This window comes from Parus major, chromosome Z, assembly GCF_001522545.3.
Source record: "Parus major isolate Abel chromosome Z, Parus_major1.1, whole genome shotgun sequence".
In the NCBI taxonomy this organism is placed as follows: domain Eukaryota; kingdom Metazoa; phylum Chordata; class Aves; order Passeriformes; family Paridae; genus Parus; species Parus major.
Window position 1 is genome coordinate 45,032,267 of NC_031799.1, and position 14,092 is coordinate 45,046,358.

Here is a 14,092-nt window from a genome sequence, read left to right on the forward strand (position 1 = left end):
AAGTTTGTTTTTGAAAATAGGCAGGTTGTATTAGGATGCATGGTGAGCCTGTGGGAGTAAGAGGCTATCCATGTGCCATGAGTTTGAATGTCATTGTTGCGCTTGCTTAGGCTTGTAGATTGTGACAGGGCCCTTGAAAATGCCAGAGAAATAATAATAATTAAAAAAAGACAGCTAGGGATCTACTCCATGTTTAATTTATTTCGGTTTCCTTTCATTTTTTTTTTTTCTTTTTAAAAAATTTTAAATACTATTCCTGTTTCTATGAGTAAGCTAGGAAAACTGGTACCTTTCCTGCTTGAAAACTCCCATATCTTCTCCTATATTGATATTCATGTTCCTGGTACTGTGATGGTTACCTCTGTAGAAGATTATGCTGCTTTCTTTCCCTTGATAAACTACTGCTTTTTTCCCCCTCTTTTTTACTACAGTTTGGGCTTTATTCAGTGACTGAGATCATAAATGTATGTGCTTGTATTTTAACTATTAGCAGCTATCTTGCAAGTACCTTGAGATAAAAATATGTTCAGGTGTTTTCTCCAGGACTTCTGACATGATTCAATAATGTCATGCTGTTGAATAGACTGTCCATGCAGAATGCTAGAAGATGAAACTTGTACTGGAACTATGATAATGTATGTCAGCTTCTGATAAAACTGTATAAAAATTATAATTTTCAAGGTAAATTTATGATACAGAGTAATTCAAAATCCTATCCCTGAAAAAGAAAAAGAATAAAGCAAAAAATTCCCTTCCAAAGACTGTCAAATTAGAGATATGTACATTACTTAATCTGTATACATATATATGCATATATCTATATAATCAATATAATCTCTATCATCTATATCTTCTATATCTTCTATATCTCTATCTGTATCTATATCTATATCTCTATCTATATCTATATCTATCTATCTATGTGTATGGTAAGATTATGTAACTGCTGTTTCTTTTCCTTTCTATTTTAGTTTTCTCAGCATGACTGCAGTTTTCTACAGAGATAATTGGAATATTTTTGCTCCTGTTGCCCTAAAGTAGGAGGGCAGAAGTGTTGTTGCTGTTTCATAGACAAAGAGAAAAGAGGTCAAGTGGATTTTCTCAAGGTCACACAATGACATCTGCAGCAGAGCTATGATTTGAAGCCAAATCTCCTGAATCACAGAATTTATGCTGCTAAAAGATCAGAATATATCAGCTATAACAAGACATTCAAATCAAACACATAGTTTTTATGCCCTTTCCCCTCCTCACCCCCTGCAACATAACAACATATTGTGGGATTTGCTTAAACATTGTTCCAGCAATAAAATAGCTCTTTATCACTATACTTTGCAAAGCTTGATTGGACTGTTCACCTAATCCCATATTTGTTGGCATGGGAATACTGCACAGGAACTGCAATATAAACTGCAATTCAAAACAATATTTATTTTCAAGAAGATATGTGCCTCATTGTTTCTTTCTTTAGATCAACAGGGTAATAAAAGTAAAGACATTCAGCTCCTGGTCCTGAAAGGAAGGGAGGATTCCAGCTCTTTCTCAATTTCTATCTTTAAAACGCACCTTTGGTGAACTACTTTCAGAAAAAGTTTAATTTATCATGCCTGCCATTATGTGTAGCAGTGATCTATTTTTCCTATGTACTCCACTGTCTCCCTGCTCCTGTTTGGCTTTTTTCCTTCCGTCAGCATATTTGGACAGAACAACTTCTCCTGCTATCCTACATAGCCTTTAGGTTTTGGGGGCCTATTGAAATACAAATCAGAAATAGACAGTTGCAGCCTAAATGCCCCTTGCCTTTTCCCCACTAAGTGGAATTGTCTCCACTGGCTTAAATCAGCACATAAGCCTGAGAGGCTGCCAGTGTTCTGTAGAGACTGAGTGGTTCTGCTTACCAGTTTTGGGGTAGTTCTCTTCTGATACCCTAAATAACCTGATTTTCTGACAGTTTGGTCTATCTACTTTAGCACTCAGCTCTTGCATTTTGACCTTGTCAGGGTTATCCCCTACCTCTTGTGCGTTGATTAGTTGAGAAACTGGAGCTAGGTTAGGTCTGATGTGCAGAACTGTAACAGCTTTCCCCCGCACCTGGCAGTTTCTGTTCTCATTGACAAATCTCAGCTCTAGAAACTCTTTGCTGTTTTATTATTATTTTTCTTTTTAATGTATTTTCTTTTTGTCCTTTTCATTTTTGGCAGCTTGGTCTGCTTCTGAACAGTTTTCATTTAGGGTCATATATCTGCCGACTGCAAAGAATCTGCTGATTTCTGCTGCTTCCCTGGCTCATTTTGTCCCTTGCAAACAGCTGGTCCTAGACTCTCTTAGAAAACTTCACCACAGTGGATAACTTGGGCAAAAGATACAGGTATGTGTAACTTTGAACTCTGGAGGCCATAGCACTCAGTGAATCTTTCTGGACTCAGTAGCTTCCTGTCTACACTCATGTGGGGAAAATCAGAGGGAAATGTTGCATAGAGTGGATTAATAGTTTCCTTGGTCCCTAAGCATAGATTTCTGTGGAGAGGAAAATTGTTTTGAGATGGGAGGATTTGCAGTCCTGACTAAATGTGAAATAAGGCAGTCCACCAGTGCAGTGCCAGGACATTAGTGATTTATTTCATTTGAACTGGCCTCATTGGTCTGTTTTGAGGAAGTGGCTGTATTGCACTATTATGCTTCCATTGATATGGCATTGAAATGCACTACCAGTTATATCTCCATCAGCACTTTAGTCATGTTCTCCACTGCTTTTGAAGAATGTATTTAAGTGACTAGGGACATAGCTAACTCAGATTTGGGCGTGCTTCTCTAGGCATCAAGGTGTGTTGCTATTTTTCAAGTAAAGAGGGATATTGTCAGATTTTGCTGTCTAGTAAGAAGAGAGGAAACTGAATAATACTCAAACACAATAGTTTAGTTCTGTTTAGTTTAGGTGATTGCATTCATTACCAGACTTTTCTGGTCTAGGAGTAGGATGTCACTTAAAACTCTTTCTGCAGCAGGTCAGATGGGTGTCTGGGACTGTCAAACTTGTCTCACTACAATGTTCCTTTGCCCTACTAAACAAGAGTTCAAAGTAGAGGTTTAAACAGTGTGTCTGTAGATAAGCAATTCGGCACAACCATGCCAGGCTTCAGTGTTTTCTGCAAAAGCACATGCTAAGTCGAGTCTCCTTAACTATCATTTTTGTGCTGAGCTGCCTTGATTTCATCTGCTATTTAGAATATTTCTGTAAGAGCACCTGACTGTTAGCCTTGCTCTTCAATCTTCCTCTGCACAGGACTCTCCTTGGGTAATTGTGAGTGACTTCACCACCTTTCCTCCACCCAAGCTTTGAATGGAACAGTATATGAGATTTAACTCAGCCTTTCCACTGAGCAGGTACATAGGAGACCTCCCTACTCAGTAGAAGTGCTTTCAGTCATGTGGTTTGCAGGAGCAGTAGGGGAGACAATGTGTTCTTTAAATGTACTTTTGACAGAAGAGAAAATGATCTCAAGTGGCAGCAAGGGGGGGTTTAGGTTAGACACTAGAAAAAAAATCTGCTGTGAAGAATGAAGGCATTGGAACACGCTCCTCAGGGAAGTGGTGGAATCACCATCCCTGGAGCTATTTTAAAAAACATGCAGATGTGGTGCCTAGGGACATGGTTTAGTGGTGGACATCACAATGCTAGGCTAATTGTTGGACTTGATATCTTAGTGGTATTTTTCCAACCTTAATGATACAACAATTCTATGGTGCTATGATTCCAAATGTCAGCAAACACTGTCTATACACAGATAAAGTTTGTGACACTGGCATCGTTGACAAATAAATACTATTTCTGAAGCAAGAAAAAACCCCACAAGAACAAAACATTGTGGATTTGAATGGATGCCTGGAAAATGGTGAGAACATGCCAAGTTATATATTTTTCCTAAGAACATACTTGCATGCATCTGCTCAAGGGATTTTCTGAATAAATTGCTTCTTTCTGTTTAAGAGAATTTGTTCTTAGGGTTTCTCTGGTATTCTTCAGGTTCTAGCAAACTTCAAGAATTCAAATTCAAAATATTTTTACAAGTACTGCCGGCATAACGAGACATTGTATGAGGAGCTACGTCTTCATGATTACTATTTTCCTGGTCTCTCACTTTTTGTGTAATACGTCTTTGAAGTCATGGTGACCTGGTGATCACTCCAGAGGAGCTCACTTTCTTCTGCAGTTTCCATGTGACCTCACATGTCACTTCGAACATTCCCAGTCTGTTCTAGCCACTCTATGCTTTAGATATTTGAGCAGCTCAGCAGAACAGAGACATTTTCCTGCTTCAGTCTGAGGTCCTGTTTTTTTGCTATGGTCTCTGGTCAAAAAAAAGGCATGCAATTCTAAAGAAGGTAACAGAAACTTACTGTTTTGCAAAGGTGTCTTTCTGTGTGAATGAGTGCTTTAGGTTGCTCACAGAAGCAGCACCAAAGGTACTAGCAAAACCAGGTTCAATATGAAAATGAAATCATAATGAAGTTCATTGCTCAGCTCACTCTACTTCTTGCCAAATGGTTAAAGCACACAGATGAAAAATTGGACTGAAACATAAAATGAATTAATTACAAACTAAGATCAACCAAAAATTATCTGTGTTGAATGGAAATGTGTAAAGATGTGAAAGAGTGAGGAAGACAAAAAAAACGGGAGACCCTCCCACTCAGTCATAAGTCTCAACGTGGACTCCTGTGCAAAACTTAGCTCTGGATTTGAACACTAGTTAGTGCCTAAAAAGTTCAACAGCACTAAAAACAATCATCTAATTTAAACAATTTACAAAAGATTCTGTACAATTTACTTCAACCCCTATTTATAGGCCTTACTTGTCAATCTAAGGTACTTAAGAGATTCCAGGTACATTTTCTGTAGCATATTCACACAGACCCAGAGTACATACAAGGTACCTGAGAGAATTCTCCCTTTAGCTCACTGAAGTGCTCAGAGAGTTCTCTGGCTCTGAGAAGCCCCAGTCAAAGGGAGGTTACTGGTCACAGCCCACTGTGGTCCAGGAGAGCTCAAAGGGTCTTGCTTAGGACTGCTGCTTATAGGTTGGCAAGAAAATTAGCTTTTAACACGTTGACATCCTGGCCACAATTCAAGTTGGTAACTTCCTTGTAAAGCTCAATAACAAAAATGTTTTTCCTCTTGGCTTGTTTTTCAGGTGAAAAAAATAAGTTTCCAATGGTGTTTGTGAAAACCAGGAGCTTTTTAGACAGCACCAGTTCCTGGGAGCAGACAATGTTTCTTACAAACTCAAGAGGAGCTGAGATCAGGCACTGTTTATCAGGAATAAGGCCTTATGAACTTCTCTGAAATAGTGTGCCCCAAGATCCAGGACAGGGAGAAATGGACTACCAGGCTTTTTAATGTTTCTGGGATGGGTTTTTTCCCAGTGTTTTGAGCATTTTTTGGTTTGAGTGGGCTTTAAGTTGCTGTTGCTTTTGCTCTAATGGGCCAAAACTAACTTCTTACTTCTAATGGAAAGAAATTTGTGTAAAGGAAAGCTTTTTTCAGTTTTCTTATTTTGATGGAAAAAATAGACTGTGGGCTGAAATATTTTATTTTCAGTTTAAATGCTTTTTTCAACTTCAGAAGAAAATTTTAAAATGCTATTTGAGGAACCTCCAGTACACAGATTGGATGTTATGTCATGTAAGCATCTGTTTTCTGTCAAATATTCCTTGACACACCCTCTGTCCATAATTAGTCTTGTGAATAGAGATAAAAAAATGTTCTGCCTGAAAGACAAAAGTCAGAAGTCCTGCACTGGTATAAATAGTCTTCAGATGCAATTCAAACAACCATTTTCATTAATCATCTTTTTAATTTATAATGCAAGAGTAGAGTAAAATGCAAGATATTAAATATTATTATTCAAATCACTTAATTGAAACAGAAAATTACAAGGGAAAATGAAAGATGCTTCTGATCTTTTTTATTCTGTCACATTTAAAAGATTTTGTCCCTAATCACAGCAGGGAGTATTATTTGGGGAATACTATTTTGATGTCCTAAGGATCTTCACCTATTTATAAGGTTGATTCCTTTGCCAGACTTTTAGTCAGGTTTGCTTCCCCGCTATAAAGTCCCCCTTTGTGGTAGTCCTCATTTTCCCAGCCTGTCTGGAATGTTCTTATTACTGCCTTATGCGTTTTTACCAAAAGTGCTAAACACATTTCAGAAGGACTATGCTCCAAACAAATATAGCTCTCTTAGTATTTCTGCTAAGGTTTGCTGAAACAGAAAATTTCTCTGTTCTCTCAGCAAGCCCATCCCTGTACAGCATTGTTTTTTCCCCAGCAGTCCAACACTACTTATGAAGGTTCATAGCTCCCAGGCTGCTCCAGACTTTGCAGGGTCTGGAATGGCAACATGGTATTGTCTGCACTGTTTCCCCCAGATGGTTATTTTGGACCCTAGACACCATTCAGAGTCTTCCTTTGTTCATCCTCAGCTGCTGGAATGAGTGGCATGTTACCATAGATAGCTATCCTGCAAACAAGAGGACCGATAAACTTTGGTTACTTAGCGGCAGCTGTCGCGGCCTGGGCGGTGTCACGGGTGCTCTGACTTTCCCAGAGATGTGTCCTTGGGAGGACACTCTTGGGCACACAGGCACTCCCTGCCCTGCCAAGAACGATTGCAGCTCTGACCCCTGAAAAAAGGTCTTGAGTGATTGCAGCTCTTCAGGCGCCATGGAAGGAAGGACAGGAGCCTTTTGTGGTGTTCTGCAAGGAGCCTTTGTTCTGGGTCCAGGGATGAGGAGAGCTCCAGCTACCACAAAGGGGTCAGGGACAAAAGACTTCAGATAGTCAGAGGGGAGCAGGGGTTTATATAGGAGCATCAGGACTAGTCAACTGAGGGTTCAGGGGTGGAGCAAAGGGGAAGGATCAATGAGGTACACAGAATTTGCATGGGGTGCATAAAATTTGCATGGAATGCAAGGCATGCCGGAGTGACTCCTTTTGTTGCCTCAACTAAAAGAACTCATCCAGGAGCTTTCCCTCCAAGGGAGGGTTGTGGGTTCTTTGTTAATCAGCCCCTTGGCCCCCACAGGTAACTGCTAATATGGGCCCTAATTTTGTGCTCCTGAAGATCCTTCCTGTTTCAATCAAATCAGTTGAAAGTTTGGGGATGCTCAGAGCACCATTGTCTAATGCAAAGAAAATGCCATTTCTGATCTCTGACTTCTGCTCTTTGTGTTTACTGCAGCTGAGCCCATAGCAACTGCAGTGGTGAATGTGAATAGTTTAACAGATCATCCTGAAGATGTGTGTGACTATTTCTAGGTAGACAGTTGTCTGGACATGCTTGGCATTGCTAATTGCAGTTTTATGTGCCTAGAATGGATGTTATGCCTCAGAGCAGCAGCCTGTAGAAATAGAAATAATTAATCCACCTGCAGTATCCCAAAAATTGCCTGCAGGGTGTCCACAGAGCCCCAGGGCTCCATGCTGCTCCCATCAATATCTGGCTGTGAGGATAACATGCTTATAAATTGCAACCAATCTGGGGAACCCACGCTGAAATATAGTGCTTAAGTGAAGAGAGAAGAGGGCATAAAGGGCAGTAAGGAAAGGCAATTTAAAAGGATGAAGTTGCTCTTGAGCTGCTTGATTTGCCTCTTTCTTTAGGGGTGAATTAGATTGAAGGACAGACCTTACAAGCCCATTGCTAGCATACATCAGCAGAAACTCTGACCCTGAACCTCTACAGTTCAATAGCTTTTAAGCTGTCTAATTCCTCTGCCTTTCCTCTGGTGTGGTGCAGCTATGTGATGTATGCATAGGACCAGCTGTCTGCTCAGGATTGCTCGTCTGTTGGGGTGTATGTATCCTGCAGCACAGGCAAGTCTCCTCATGGGTTTGTATTGTCAGCACGTTATCGGGCACTGCTCTGTCAGCCTCCACCACCTCCTGCCACTGCAGCGCAGCATCAAACCCTTTCCTCCTGCAAGGCCCCTCCTTTGTGTTCCCTCAACCAAATGAGGGCTCTCTCTCTAGTCACTGAGGGAGTAGTACCAGGCTCTTCTACATTTTCTGGATCAGCCCAGTGTTTATTTTGCCTGTTCTGTGGAGTCATACCCATTTTTTTCTCGTCTGTATAATCTTCATGTATGGGCCATGGAGGATAGATTTCACCAACTATGGAGGACAAATTATGAGAGGGTTAACTAATGTATGTGTTAAGATTGAAACTTGTGCTTTACCAATAGAATTAAAACCATTGTTTTATTAAAATTTCTTGAATATTCTGATTTCAGATAGCTCTTCAGCGAGTATGAGAGGAGCTGTTTTCTAAGAGCATATAAGAAGAGGATGCAGGCGTCTCTCTTGAGCCTCTGAGCTGACATGAGAATACCAACTGAAATAATGGTTATTAAGGATACATAACAGACACAGTGCTAGACAAAGAAACACACTGATTATTGCATTACATGTTGTTGTTTGGGGCTTTTTGCAAATATAAGAACTAAATCTCATATTCCACCGATCAAAAGATATTAGTCCTTGTCAGAAAGCCCTGGAAAAAAGGGAAATCGTGCTGGTTTAATTTTTGCTAGTTGACCATTGCTTTTATTTATATAGACTAGAGAAGCTAGAGGTTGGAGAAATAAATGGGAATCATTATTTGTATAAAGCTGGTGAGCTGGAATTCTCACTGACTCTATTTCAGTTACATTTCTTTCCTCCTCTTTTATTGCCCATTGTTTCTACATTCAAAGAAGAGGCAATGTAGAATGAAATGCTGCTAGTTCTGTAAGAAATACATCATCTAGACCACAATGGATTAGAGGGACTATTAAGAAATGCATGCTGGAAAAGGCAATTAATCTGCTGAGAAGTAATTTTCCAAGAGCAACATTTTTCACTGGCTACATATTTTAAGAGGTATCTCATTATTTAGCTCTCCTATAGGTTAGTGTCCTTCTCTCTTTCTTGCAAATGCCTTTAGAGAAGAGATAGCCTAGATTTCGACTGTACATATTTCTCTTCCTGGAACTTAAGCAGAACTTTGATGTCTTTTATTAGTGATATACTCATATAATCATAACTTATTTTTTAATCATAACTGATTTTTTCTCAGAGTTTCTGCTGCTGTCTCTGTGTCCCTCTTTCCACAGAAGCTCAAGTCAGGGGTCCAGTTTGTCATGCTGCTAGTTTAGGATCATTTTAAGCCAGCTTCTGTGTCCTGACCTACATGTCATCTGACTGCTTCCTTCAGTGGCCTGAGAGCCAGTCACCAAGCTGTTCTTTTGTTCTCCGTCTGTGTGCTGATGTGCCACTAATGAAGGTGTGTGGTGGTGTGCTAAATCCCAAGCCAAGTGTTTTCCCGTGATCACTGCCCTGCCAGCCCAGCTGTCTGCCTGCACCTGCTCTGTGTTCAGGCTGCCTGTGCTCCTCCCCCTGAAGCTTCCATTAACTGTACTTTCTGAGAAGCTTTTTGCATCCATGGTTTGGAGGAAAATTGCTAAAGTGTATTTGGGGGTGGAGAATGAAAAGAAGGTGAAGGGTACCTCATCAGTCTTAATCAAACTGCTTTGATGTGAGCCAGCTCTAATCAGCCAGAAGTGGTAGCTTTCCCTGTCTCTCACTGAGTATAACTCACAGCAGGCATGCTGGACTGCCAGTGTACAACTTATTAACAGTGACTAGGCCAGGCTGTGACCTTTCACTGCCTGCATAAATGATACAACCAGGTCTCCAGATGCAACGAAAAAGAGGTGTTTGTCTGCTCCAAGTTTCCACACTATGCTAGACTTGGATTTAGACAATCAGTTCAGGGGAGAGATCCCAGTAAGAAAGCTTAAGGACCCCTACTGAGAGAATGGGCAGTAATTTTGCTGTTTCTGTGATGTTATTCCTGAGAAAACAGTCCAGCAGCACTGTCAGTTTCCAGTACAATCAGGTGTGTAAGACCAGAGTGTTCTGCTAGACAAATATACATGCCTAGACATTTCCCTCCTTGTGCATTAATTTTTATCAGTTCTTTCCTCCATCTTCTTTAGAGACAGACAAGGGAACTGCATTATTCCTGCTGTTACTTTATGCATTTGATCATGTCCCTCCCAAAACAAACCTCATATCAAGATACGGAATGTGGAAACAGGAGGGGCAGGCTTTAAACCCATCTCACAGCTACATCAAAAGCACTGGGCTATCTCAGCATTGTACATAGTGGATTACTTTTAACAAGAAACAGAAGAAAAAAAAAAGTCTGGAAACTCCTAGGTGTAAAGGAGTGACAGTGAAGGTTCTCATGCAGAAGTTTCTGTGCTGCCTCACTGTGTACTCACTGTAGAATCATAGAAAGTTCTATGCAGTGTGGGGAAAGACAGTCTTGTCCTAACCTTCTGCAGCACAACAGCTCTCTGGAAAATTCAAGCCATGACACCTGTACCTAGTGTAATTTGTCTGTTAGCTTTTAAAGGTATGAAATACGAAAAGAGTTCTGAAGGAACTGTTCAGCCATGATATCCCCCAGGTGTGCTCCTTCCCTGTCTAGTGAAGCCCAGAACAGTTACTGCTTTTAATGGGCATAAACAAGGAAACAGCACAATGGGTGAGAATCAAATCCTGCCCAACAAAGAAGGGGTTAAACAAAAAGCCATTACTAATGGTGTATTAAAACAGTGCATATGTGTAAAATTGTTTATCTGTGGAAAATCAACCATTGAGCTCTGTGTTTCTGTAACTGGTGAGAGTTAACTACACAGAAATAAAGGATTTACTTGAATTGCAGCATTTCTTGGATCCAGAGTCTTTTCTACCTGCCAGGCCCACAGCTAAAATCATCCTTCATTACTAATAGTGAAACAAAAAATGTTGCATAAAAAGCTGAAAGGTAGTATCATATGATTTAACTTGCTGTAAATTGGGGATTTTTTTCATTATTCTTTATTTGCTGGGTGAGAAAGAACCATTTGCATTAGTGTTGCTGTCAGATTTAGTGACAATGAGACTTTTCCTGCTTTCTCTTCTTTCTCTCCTTTCACACCACCCTCCAGCAACATTAAAAGAAGGTCTGAGAGACCACTGAATACAAATTGGGAGAGAGAAAGTGGGAATGGCACTGCCCCTCCAAGCTAGAAGCTTAGAAGTCCCGCGGAGCACTACCACAAAGAACAGAGAACATTTCAACACTTTCTGCTATGCTCTGCCAGGTCTGTGCCTCAGCTAGACCAACAGGAATTTTCTTCCTCTCCCTCAGAGAACCAGTTTTGCCCTGCTAGGCAAACTCCAGGACTTGTACTCCAGCAAGTACAACACACCTGTGCTTGAGATCCAGATCATGTCAGCCAGTTGTTGCCTGTGTTTCATGCTATGCTGGGTTTGATTTATAATAGCTGCATGGCACAATTCATCCAAGTCATGAAAAAGGTACAGTGAGTGCACACCATACAATTGAACATGCCATCATTCATACTTCTGAAAAAGACTGCACAAAATCTTCTGAAGGATCTGACTGACCTTATGTGGAAAGAGGTTAAAACTGGAATATAACATTCATTGATATAATATAAACTGGAATAAAACATTCATTGATGTGTGTGGGGAGAGTGAAAAGGAAACTCAGACAAATCTATGCACTTTCCCCATTATCTGAGGGAATTCCAAATTTTCTGAGATTTATTTAAGGCAATACTTAACTTTAGAAAAGGGAGTTAAAAAGTCATTTTTATTTCTGGTGAACATTATAGACCAAATAAAACTCTGTAGAAACATAGAGAAATGTTCCTGTCATAAACATTAATAATGGTAGCAAACAGTCCTACACTTATCATCATGTCTCATCCATGTAATAGGCATGTGGTACAACACATTTTTCTCTGGGTGATGCAGCTGCTGTCTGTGTTTTTCTTGGAGAACCTCTTTAGACTACATAAAAACTGGAGAAGAATTAAGCTGAATACAAGGTGATCTGCAAAATACCAGATTAACAGGGCCTTTTCATACTTTATCAAATCTACTTTAAATCTGCAGTCTTCTTTAGTTGGAGGCATTCTCCTTGATGATTGAGTGCAAGAGAAGCAGCCCTCAGATTGCATGCTGATAAAATGAAACTGTGTTTCAGCACTGTAGAGGTACATAGGGTGGAAAGCCAAGACACTGAAATGCTCTCTTTGACTGCAGTTCCACAGCCTAAGAGTGACTTCTGCATAGTGTAGTGCAGAGAAAGGCCCAGAACCTTGCCATGCTCCCTGTTTGTGTTAAAAGACAAACTGTAACCACAAAATTCTTACAAATCAGAAAAATTCAAAACAGAAACTAACCTAAAATGCTCAAAATGTTACAATTGCAGCAATCAAACCTATTGGCTCTGGTCCTGTTGCTGGGCACTACTGAAAGAGTCTGGCTCTTTCTTGTTTGCAGCTGCCCTTTAGGTTTTCGTATATTGATGGAGACCCTGCTGAATCTTCTCTTGCAGGCTGAACAGTCCCAACTCTCTCAGCCTTTCCTTGTAGGACAGGTGCCCCAGTCAATTATCTTTGTGGCATTTTGCTGGACTGTCTCCAGTATGCCCGTATCTCTCTTATACTGAGGAGCCCTCAGCAGGACTCAGACCTCCAGGTGCTGCCTCACCAGTCCTGAGGACAGAGGAAAGATCCTCTCTTCTGAGCTGCTCACAACACCCTTCCCAGTGAATCCCAGAACAATATTATCCTACTTTGTGCAAGAAGTGTGCAAGGGTGCAGAGCTGGTTCCTGTTCAGCTTGGTGTCCCCAGATCTTTTTCTGCCCAAATGCTTCCCAAATTGCATAGCTCTCAGTCTCTTCTGGTGCCTGGGGTTGTTCACCCCCAGATGCAGGACTTTGCACTTGTACTTGTTGAAATTTATAAGGTTTCTGTCGGCCCACTTCTTCAGCCTGTTATCATCTCTCACAATGCCAGTACAATCCTCTGGCATATCGTTACTCCTCCATTTTGTATCACTTGTAGACTTACTGGGGATATACTCTGAGCCATCATTCAGATCACTAATGAAGATGTTGCCTAGGATTGGACCTTTTATTGACACCTGGGGTACAATGCTATTTACTGACCTCCAAATACACCTTGCCCCATGGGTCTATCTCCCTGTTTGTGACTTGGCTCTTCATTTGTTCTTCAATCCATCTCATTGCATTTTCATCCAGCCTATACATTAACATCTTGTCCAAGAGGATTCTATGGGAGAGAGTATTAAAAGTTTTTTTACCAGAAGTTCAGGTAGACAATATTTTGCTCTCCCTTCTTCTACTGAGCAGGTAATCCTCCCATACTACTCCTCAGTCCTGAACTAAAACTTTCTCCCTGCTTTACTGATATCACATGCTAACAGCTGACTTCACATGAGAGGTGGTACCTTACTCATAGCAGGTGGGTGCAAATTGGTGTTTCACCACCAGGACAGTAGGGCAGCTCTGTTTAGAAGAGGAGGAGTTTTTATCAGAAATCATTCAGCTGGATGCTGAGAACAGGCTAGTGTTTACCTGAATTCCTCCTTGGGTTTATTATCCCTGCTAATTACTGGAAGGATTGTCTGGGGAAGACACCAGCAGCAGGCAGTAACCTGTCTATCCCCCCTTTAATTCTGATGACCAAAGCATCCTTAGTAGTGAATGCCGTATTTCCATGTACCTCTGGACCTCGTAGCAACAGAAAAGATGAATGGAGGAGGAAAGCCAGGCTGATCTCGACAGGAAGCTATGATCAGTAAAGTGCAGATCAGAGCAGGAGGGACACAGGTTTCAAAAAGAAGCTTGAGTGCAGTCCAGACACCCTTTACCCTGTCCTGCTCCTTCTGAGGTAAGAAATTCTTTGCTGCCCCCTTAGTGCGATAAAGAGTCAAGAATGTAAATGTTCCCTCCTCAAAATGACATTCCAGGGAAGAAATGAAGCTCAATGCCCTGCAGTTGCCTTGCCTGTATCATTCATGAAGTCCTCATCTTTCAGGAAATTTCCCTATTGAAGTGGAAAGGTTTTCTAGCTGACGAAACATATGGAAGTACATTTTATTTTATTTTATTTTATTTTATTTTATTTTATTTTATTTTATTTTATTTTATTTTATTTTATT